The sequence below is a fragment of the Lathyrus oleraceus genome, chromosome 5, assembly GCF_024323335.1.
Source record: "Lathyrus oleraceus cultivar Zhongwan6 chromosome 5, CAAS_Psat_ZW6_1.0, whole genome shotgun sequence".
NCBI classification, from domain to species: Eukaryota; Viridiplantae; Streptophyta; class Magnoliopsida; order Fabales; family Fabaceae; genus Lathyrus; species Lathyrus oleraceus.
In genome coordinates this window covers 409,400,348-409,409,900 of record NC_066583.1, presented here as the reverse complement: position 1 = coordinate 409,409,900, position 9,553 = coordinate 409,400,348, and the positions used below count along the sequence as shown (strand labels likewise).

Below are 9,553 nucleotides of genomic sequence, written 5' to 3'. Positions count from 1 at the left end.
GCTAGATGCCGACGTAGAAGCAAACGTTAGAGTATAACCCTCGGGTACAAAGTTTGATGGCATTCTCCACGGGAACCCAGCAGGCATGGCAGGCACAAACTAGCTACCCACCACGGGCACTGACGTCGAAGCAATTTCAGAAATAATAATCCTCTGAGGAGGAGTTGTAGAAGGCGGAGATGGTTGATTCTGAGCAGAAACAATAGGCTCCATCAAAGTAGTGAGTCTGGAAATCTCATCCTTGAGCTCTTTGTTCTCTTGTTCAAGATGCTCCATTCTTCTCAGGCGATTAGCTTGAGTGTTATAGTGATGAGTCAACTTGTCTAATACACAGGAGAAGAACCGTAAGACATCTGGCTGAAGAAGCCTGCTATGCAAATGATACATGAAATGCAATGTTTCTGTTTTTAATTTTTAAGGAACATACAAAGTCCTATTTGCAAATATTTCAATTAATAACAATAATCAACAATAATAACAATTTTGACCATAAAACCTCTTTTTATTCATAAAATTTGGAAGGATTACACTGAGTACAATTTCAGAAACCAAAAATAAAAATACAAGAGAAAAGGAAAATATCATCCAAAGGATCCCTAGAAATTGAATCAACTAAACTAGCTAAGGGAGTGTACTTCCTCCGGATGCGTCTGACCTCAGACTCAAAGGTTGTCTGCATCTGAGCTTTCTCAAGGACGAGTCGATCAACAATCTTCTTCCAGACACCGAAAGGCTGATGAATACTAGAGGAAAATAAATCCTATATCTCTCTCTGTCTCTTCACTGCACGCTCTTCAAGGACCTTAATGAGTGCATCCTTATCTCTCGACTCAAGATGCAACTATACACGCTCTTGGTTCAAGGCATGGAACCGCTCTTCCCGAATATCTCTCTTTTGCTTCATCTTGGCAAGTGCGTCTTCCAAATCCTCTACATCTTGGTTAGGGAGAGTTGATGGCTCAGCCACAACCATAGACATAGGTCTCTCACAGGCGTATGACATCTTAAGCTCTAAAGCTTTCTTGTTTACCCAAATAGTATAGGCTTCAAAAGCTACACAGTTGCACAGACCAAGCTCGATTCTTCCTTTCCTATGTACATCGTGCCAAGCATGCACCACCCTACTCTTCAAATTTTGGGGATCTTTACCCTCCTGATAGAATAGACCCTCTAACTAAATGTTATTAGGTTTATCTCTCAAGGGTAACCCAAGCTGACGACGAGCCAAAGCAAGATTGTAGTTGATTCCTCCTTCTGTACCAATAAGAGGCACATTAGAGAACTCACCACAACTGTTAATAATCTCCATTCCATCAAAAGCAGCATCATACCAAAGAATATCATAATTAGTGAGACACATAAGTCTCTAAGACCACTGTAGACATTTTCGGTTCTCCAAGAAAGCTGGTGTTTGCGGCAAGTGCGAAATAAACCACTTGTACAGAAGAGGAACACAACACACAACAGTTCAACCACCTTTAGAACTCCTTAAATGCAAAGAGAAATACGTGTCACCCAACAAAGTCGAAACATGATTCCCAATCAAGAAAATTCTAACGGTGTTAACATCAACAAAACCGTCAATATTAGAGAACAAAGCTAGACGATATATAAGCAAGACAAAGATGGCTTCAAAAGCATCGATGCTACCGGCTTGAGCAAAAGTAGTAGCTCTACCAATGAGAAACTCAGAAGTCGAACTATGAATCCCTCCTTTCTTCATCAAATTAGCATTAATCTCAGATTTCTTTAAATGAAGAGCCTCAGCTATGACTTGGGATCTCGAAATCTCCTATAATCCACTAAATGGAACCTTGTTAGATACGAGTATACCCAAGAGATGAGCATACTCTTCCAACATGGGCATGAGTTGATAATCAGGAAAAGAGAAGCACCGATAAAGAGGATCATAAAATTGGACCAAGACACTCAAAAGTCCTTCAACCACATTGTAAGACCCTAATTTTGACCCTAAGATCCCTCATGGCATCATAACATTGCATTTTCATTGCCTCAAGGATCATAAGCATCTTGGCTCTTTGCCTTTGGGTGGGATCTCTTGAGATTTGGTTTGAGATCACCAAGCATGATTGAATTTTATATTATTGCTTTTCTCATTTTATTCACTAACCAAAAGTACAAAAATATGTCACTAACATCTCTTGTTTGTAGCTTGAGCAGTCACAAGGTCTAAAGCTTCTAAGAGATCCTTTGTGCAATGATATGGTCAAGAGAAGATGAAAGCAAACATGGCAATGGTTCCCAAAGCTCTCATCCATAAAATATGCCTCCCAAGTATCTCAATTCATCATTTTGATCAAAGCAAATCAAGGGGCTTGAGGCTTGTTTCCCAAGGAAATCCTAATTCATCTATTCATCAATTGTGCCTTGCTCATGAAGCAACCTCAACCCATGGTCAAATAAAATCAAGGGAAGTTCTTTAATTCATCATCTCATGCATACTTGAACTTATTTGAGTACCCTCAATCATCCATTCATCAAGATATGAGTTTTGGACTTGAGAAGTTGATCAGTCAATTCATCTGACTATTTTGAAATACACTGAGACCTAACTTTTTATTTGTTGGTCAAATGGAGATGACCCCAAGAGAAAAACTGTTATTAAGGACAATACGTACAACCTTCATGTTCAATAAAATTTTATTTGAAGCTTTGAAGGTCATCATCCATTCCAAAACATTATAGGTCATTTTGACTGAAACCCTAATTTTGGGTCAACTTCCCAAGAACATAACTCATTCATTTTTCATGGTTTTGAGGTGAGACTTAATGCATTGGAAAGATTAATGTGTCTAATTCAAATGTTATGTAGAGAAAAATCGCAAAATCTCAAAATAAATACATCTGATAATACAAAACATTATAGGCCACTTTGGACCAAATGCATTGAAATGTGAAAAAGTCTAACTTCAAGTGCCCATAACTTCTTCATTAAAAATCCAAATGATGCACAATTTAAGTCCAAATTGATTGTATTGAAAATATATACAACTTTCATGTTGAAGATTTTATCATTTGGAGCTTGCATCATTGAGGTAGAGGGGCTTGAACATTGGCCAATTTTGGAAATTTCACATGTGCATGTTTTGCACCCTACACTTCAAGCTCAATTTTCATTAATTTCCAAGGCCCAATTGGAGTTTTAATCAACATAGGATTTGTTCCTTATGCAACAAGCTTTACAACCATTACCCATAAGGCTGTGTTTTATGTTTGGAAGCATCATTTTCGAAGAGAGGAAAGATTAGGTGCATTTTTGGAAACCAATTGGAAATACATTGCATAAGCTTATGACCTCATTTCTGCACGTCCATTTCATCTTAATTTGGTAATAGCTTGCAATTCCAATCAGAATTGGGCCCTCCATGCGCCTGTACAGGCCCATGCATGGAGGCCCTCTTCATCCATGCACACGCTTTGTTCATGCATATCAGTTGGCTTTGGCTATAAATACATTGCATATGAGCTTCATTTCTTCAACCTGAAGGCGCCCTAAATGCTGTGCAACTGAAATCCCACCCTCACACCAAAGGAACTATCTCACTTTTTTCTCAAATTTCAGATATGAATTTTGATTTCCTCGATTGAAATTTTAGATCTAAAAGTTCCTAGACCTCTTCACCTTCATCCATAGAGTGAATTGCAAGCTTTAGCACCAAGGAATTGTGAATCCAAACTCTCCATTTCAGAGGTTTACTTCAGATTTTGATTTCTTCGAATCTCTTTGTACATTGCTTGTTTCTTGCTATTGCTATGTTGTCTGAAGTCCTCTTCATAGAGGCAATCATTTTGAGCTTTGAATTGTTGAAATCCATCAAGTTTCAGTTGGACACCATAAAGTTCAAGCTCTGATTCCTCTTGCTATGGAAGCCTAGAGCTGAATTGGTTGGTATAGGGGTGATGTACATCACCCCAACTTTCATTTGGTACCTGGATCGTGGCTTTTCATGCACATTTATTTCTCTGTAATTTTTGACCTTCACCGGAGCTGGCCGGAGAAGACGGTGGTGCTGGCCACCGTCTGGTCTCCAGATTTAATCTGGATCGTTCATTCATTTTTCCAGATGCAATCACGTGTGTTCGTTGTTATGACTTTTCATTTGGCCTGGTGTGATACATTTGACCCGCGTGTATGGTGAACACGCGCTTCTGAGCCGTGTGATAATCCACGTCAATTAATGAATCACCATTAGACGGCTCACGCTTTTTCTATTTTCCATTTTTCTGATTTTATTTTCTTTTATTTCTTTTAATTCCATTTTATTTCTAAAATTGATATCTCTCTCATTATTGGTCCAAAAATTATGGGACTAATTGCATTATTTCTCTTTTAATTTATAGTTTCTAAAAATGATTTTTAATATTTTTTATTTTATCATTTGCTATTTTTTAGTAATTTTCTCTTTTCTGGTTATTTTTAATTCATTTTAAATAATTTTTGATATTCAAAAAACACAAAAATATTTTTCCAACCTCTTTGAATGATGATAGATCTATGAAAAATATTCTAATCAATTTATTAATTGATTTGAGATTTATTTGAGATTTTAGTTCAATTAGATTATTTTTATGCATTTTTAATTGCTTTAAAATAGTTTCTTACTTTTAAAAATGCTGAAATTTTTTGTCAACCTTTGTTTGACCTTGTTGGACTTGGGATAATTCACTTGGACTTTTCAAAGTTGATTTGAAGTGAGTTTGAAGTTTGACCTTTCTTTATCATTTTAATTCAAGTTTATTTTAAATATTAAAAATTCCAAAAATATTTTTATTTGTTTCTTGACTCCTAATTCTCATTTTGCCTCTGTTTTCTATTATTTGACGTTGATCTTCTCTATCTTTGATCAATGCTTGTTGATTGATACATACCATTTCATTTAATGCACTTTAATTCTTCGTCTCTTTCTTCTTCTTTTTCTTCTTTTTCTTTTTGATCAATGAGTTAAAGATTGGTGGTTAGCATTGATACATGGAGGTTTAATCTTCCTTGATTCAAATCTAATTCATCTTGATCATGGATCAAGTGAATGGCTTTGCATTAAGGATAGATTGCTTCCTAAATCATGCAAAGGACCTAAATCAATACAAGATCATTTCTCATTTTCTTTTTGGCATGGCAAGTTGTTGGAGTTTGATTCACTAATCAAGACCTCTAACTTGTGTTGTTGCCTACATTATTGACCTAGATATTTGTGACTTCTACGTAAGTCCAATTACGATTGCTTAACATAGCGCTAAATTTGCCTTATGGCACACTAACTATTAACACTAACCATTAACCATTAACATTTACTTTTTGCACTTTACATTTATGCAATTTACTATTCTTGTACATATTATTCATTTGCTTTTCCCTTTGCTCATTTGAGCACATGTTTATGTTAATGTAATTTGCTATTTGCTCACTTGAGCACATAATTGTGAATATAATATTGTGCTTGTGTTTTGTTTTGATTGTTGTGGACCAAATGCAAAGAAATGGACAAATGGAATTAGTTTCTAGGACATTCCCTATGCAAATTGGAGTAAAAGGACCTTAATGTTGAAGATGGATTAGAAGGACCAAACATCTAAACTCACTCTTGTCCATTCTTGATTTGCTTCATAAAACTTTTGATGTGTGTGCTATTGTGCTAGGGAATCCTATGTGAGCTCAAATTGAAGAACCATTGCCATGTTCATTGATCACACTAAAATTTACGTATTTTTGACTCCGATTTCACATGCATTCTAGTTGTTTTATTATCATTTTATTATGTTATTGCTATGTTTTTCTTTGTTTACAGGTTTTTACTTTAATCGGAGCCCCGATCGAGAAAAGGAGTGAAAAAGGGCTAAAAACCCTAAAATTCAGCATTTTATGCTTATGGCCTACCCCATGGCGGGCGCCACAGACCAAGCCATGACGTGTCCAAGTCCAACTTCCTAAACTCCCACGTTTCCCCACTTCATGCACTAAGGCGCCCCACTTTGTGCTTGTGGCGGGCGCCATAGCCTTGTGGCGGGCGCCACAAGAAGGAAACGGTTTCCTCTATTTTCAAGTTGAAGGGCATCCAATTCAATTCCACCTTTTTTATTTGCTTATAAGTAGAAATGCGAATTCCGTTTTACAATCATCCAAACATAGAGCAGAGGCAAACTCAGAAGTAACTTTGTTTCACTTAGGCATATATTCAGTATTTTATAGTGGTAATCGCTTTGCAATGGAGTGTTACTACAATTGTGTCATCAAGTCTGTGATAGAGTCTGTAATCGAGTTTGGAGCACTTTGGAAGGAAGTTAATCCTGCCGCCATTTTCTTTTCCGCATTGCAATTTACTCAGCTCTCCGATTGGAGCAGGTTTTTATTACTCGCCTTTACTTTATTTATTTCCCGCACTCGCTTTTACTTTATTTATTTCCCGCACTCGCTTTACTTTATTTATTTCCTCGCACTCTCTTTTACTTTATTTATTTCCCGCACTCGCTTTACTTTATTTATTTCCTCGCACTCGCTTTACTTTTATTTATTTCTTCGCACTCGCTTTAAATTATTTACTTTCCGCACTCGCACTACTTTTATTTACTTTCCGCACTCGCACTACTTTTATTTATTTTAATGCACTTTTACTTTACCATGTCTAGCTAAATTTATAAGGCTAGAATGTAAGGATCGTGATTAAACCAGTAATCTGTACAATTGTTCGTAGAAACACTTAAAGGCCTATTTTAAATTTCAACTTATGTTTTCCCGCACTTCAATTCCGTTGGGTAAGATCGAAAGTCGTCCAACGTCTTTATAAACTTAATTGTTTTTAACTATTTCAAAAACAACGAAAGCGCTTTGTTTAGTTCATTAGGAGTTTTTAACATCAAGAAGAAAAGAGATTTTAAAACTATTTTCGAACGCGTTTATAAGTTTAGAGTCTGGTTCGTGAGAACCTCTTTTGGTTAAGAAATCCAGGTTATAATACTTTTCAACTTAGTCAAGATACTATATTTCTTAAAAATAGGTTTACTACTCTAACGCAATGCGCGCCTTTTTATAAGTGACAATAAGAGGGTTTGATTAGGGAGTACAACTCGGTTCTGAATACGCGAAAGCGACAGTTCCTGTTAAATTAGTTCTTTTCAAAGTAGGAAACATTGCCCATAAGTAGTTCTATTAGCAAGTACTTGGATTATCAATTGATTACGTGAATTACATTCGACCCTGTCTTTATTAATTATATTCTATTTCAATACTTTACTTTTTATTGCACACTATAAAACACTTATTTTGACCGCCTTTGATAAACACCATAACGACAGATAACGATAGATTGACACTTGGTCTTTGTGGATACGATAATCTTTTATATTACTCTGACGCGTTCATATACTTGCGAAAATCAAGTTTTCCAACGCATCAAGTTTTTGGCGCCGTTGCCGGGGACCAATTTCGTCAAATTTCATTTTCCTGTTGTTATATCGTTTAGACTTAGGTTATTTCCCGCCGGTCGATGCGAAGAACTCGCAGCACCGGAAGTTTAAGCTTAGTATACCCTCTGGCGGAACCTGAATGTTACGCTCGCGCACGTTTATTCTTTCATAGAATTAAGAGAGCTATGGACGAAGATCAAAACCAAAGACCTCTTAAGGACTTCTCTCAACCATCTAACGAAGAACCTAGTTCTAGTATAGTAAACCCGATCATCCCAGCTAATAATTTTGAACTTAAACCATCCCTGTTGCAACTAGTTCAACAGAGACAATTCGCGGGTCTCGCTATCGAGAACCCTAACCAATATTTAAAAATATTTCTTCAATTAGCAGATACTTTTAAAACCAATGGAGCTTCTCCTGAGGAAATACGTTTAAGATTATTCCCTTTTTCCCTCAGAGATAAAGCCCTATCATGGTTAGATTCCCTTCCACCGAATTCCATTACGACTTGGGATAACCTTAGAAGGGTTTTTCTTGCTAGATATTTTCCCCCGAGTAAGACCGCCGTTCTTCGAAACCATATAACTAGATTTACCCAAAACCATGGAGAATCGTTGTTCGAAGCTTGGGAGAGATATAAAGAGTTGTTACGAGCATGCCCACATCATGGTTTAGAAAACTAGTTAATCATTCAAACCTTCTATAATGGACTTCATTATAACACAAAGATGACCATCGACGCTGCCGTAGGCGGTGCTCTGATGAACAAACCTTATCCTGAAGTTAGTGCCCTCATCGAAGACATGGCTCAAAACCATCAATCATGGGGAGTCGAACGAGCAACAGTTGAGAAAAAGGAAGCCCAAGGAGGAGTGAATGAACTAAGCTCTATAGACATGATGCAGGCTAAAATGGACGCATTAGCCCTTAAGGTCGAGCATATGTGCACGAACCCGAATACTGTAGCCGCAGTTTCGTCGGAGTGTGAGATATGTGGAACCCAAGGACACCAATCTGCCGAATGTAGTCTATTGAACGAAACCCACTCCGAGTAAGTGAACTACACCCAAGGGAATCCATACTCGAATACCTATAACCCTAGATGGAGGAATCACCCGAACTTCTCCTATAAAAACAATAACCCTATCCAAAATAATGCACCTCCAAGACCTAGTTATCAAGCCCCTAGATCAAATCAACCTATGCAACCTGTACCACCAAAGCCGAGCCTTGAGAAAATTATGGAAAATTTTATCACCGCTCAAACCAACAAAACAAGGAGTTCATGAACCAAAACATTCATGTTAACGAATTGATTACTCAGTTAGGAACCAAGGTTGACCAAATAGTTACTCATACCAAGATGCTTGAAACCCAGATCTCTCAGGTAGCTTTAAGCCAAGCCCCTCAGACTACACCTGGAGGACAATTCCCTTGACAGCCACAACAAAATCCGAGAGGACAAGCCAATGCCATTACCCTAAGAAGTGGGAACGCTTATGATGAGCCACCAAACCCAAGATTAAGTGAACCCGAAACTTCTAAGGAATGTACCGAACCCCCGGACGAAGTAAAGGAACCAGAGGAATTTGAAAACCAGGAAGGTCGAGATAAAGGAGAAGAACCTAAAGATAAAATTTACGTACCGCCCCCGCCATATAAACCACCTATACCATATCCCCAAAGACTCAAACAAACCCAGATCAATAAACAGTACCAAAAAGTTATAGAAAAACTTCATGTAGAAATCCCTTTCACAGAAGCCATCACCCAAATACCTTCTTATGCAAAGTTTCTCAAAGACATCCTTACCAACAAACATAGACTTGACGATCCGAAGCCTTTGGAATGTAATGCTATTTCCGAGAACAAATTAGCAAAGAAAGATAAAGATCCTGGAAATTTCTCCATTCCTTGCCTTTTGGGTAATCATGTCACTTCAGTTAGCCGATAGATCTGTTAAATATCCGATAGGCATTTTGGAAGATGTCCCTGTTAGGATAGGTCAGTTATTTATCCCTACTGATTTTGTCGTCATGGACATCAAAGAGGACAATGATATACCAATCCTTCTAGGTAGACCATTCTTATCGACTGCAGGAGCCATAATAGATGTCAAGAGAGGAAA

At 37.4% G+C, this 9,553-nt stretch overlaps 1 non-coding gene across 1 annotated transcript; it reads right to left on the bottom strand.

Annotated features, from left to right (window-relative positions):
• Positions 1 to 7,991: 7,991 nt before the first annotated feature.
• Positions 7,992 to 8,098, bottom strand: LOC127090200 (small nucleolar RNA R71). Its single transcript, XR_007791728.1, has one exon. It is a non-coding gene; the product is annotated as a small nucleolar RNA R71 (small nucleolar RNA).
• Positions 8,099 to 9,553: the final 1,455 nt, after the last annotated feature.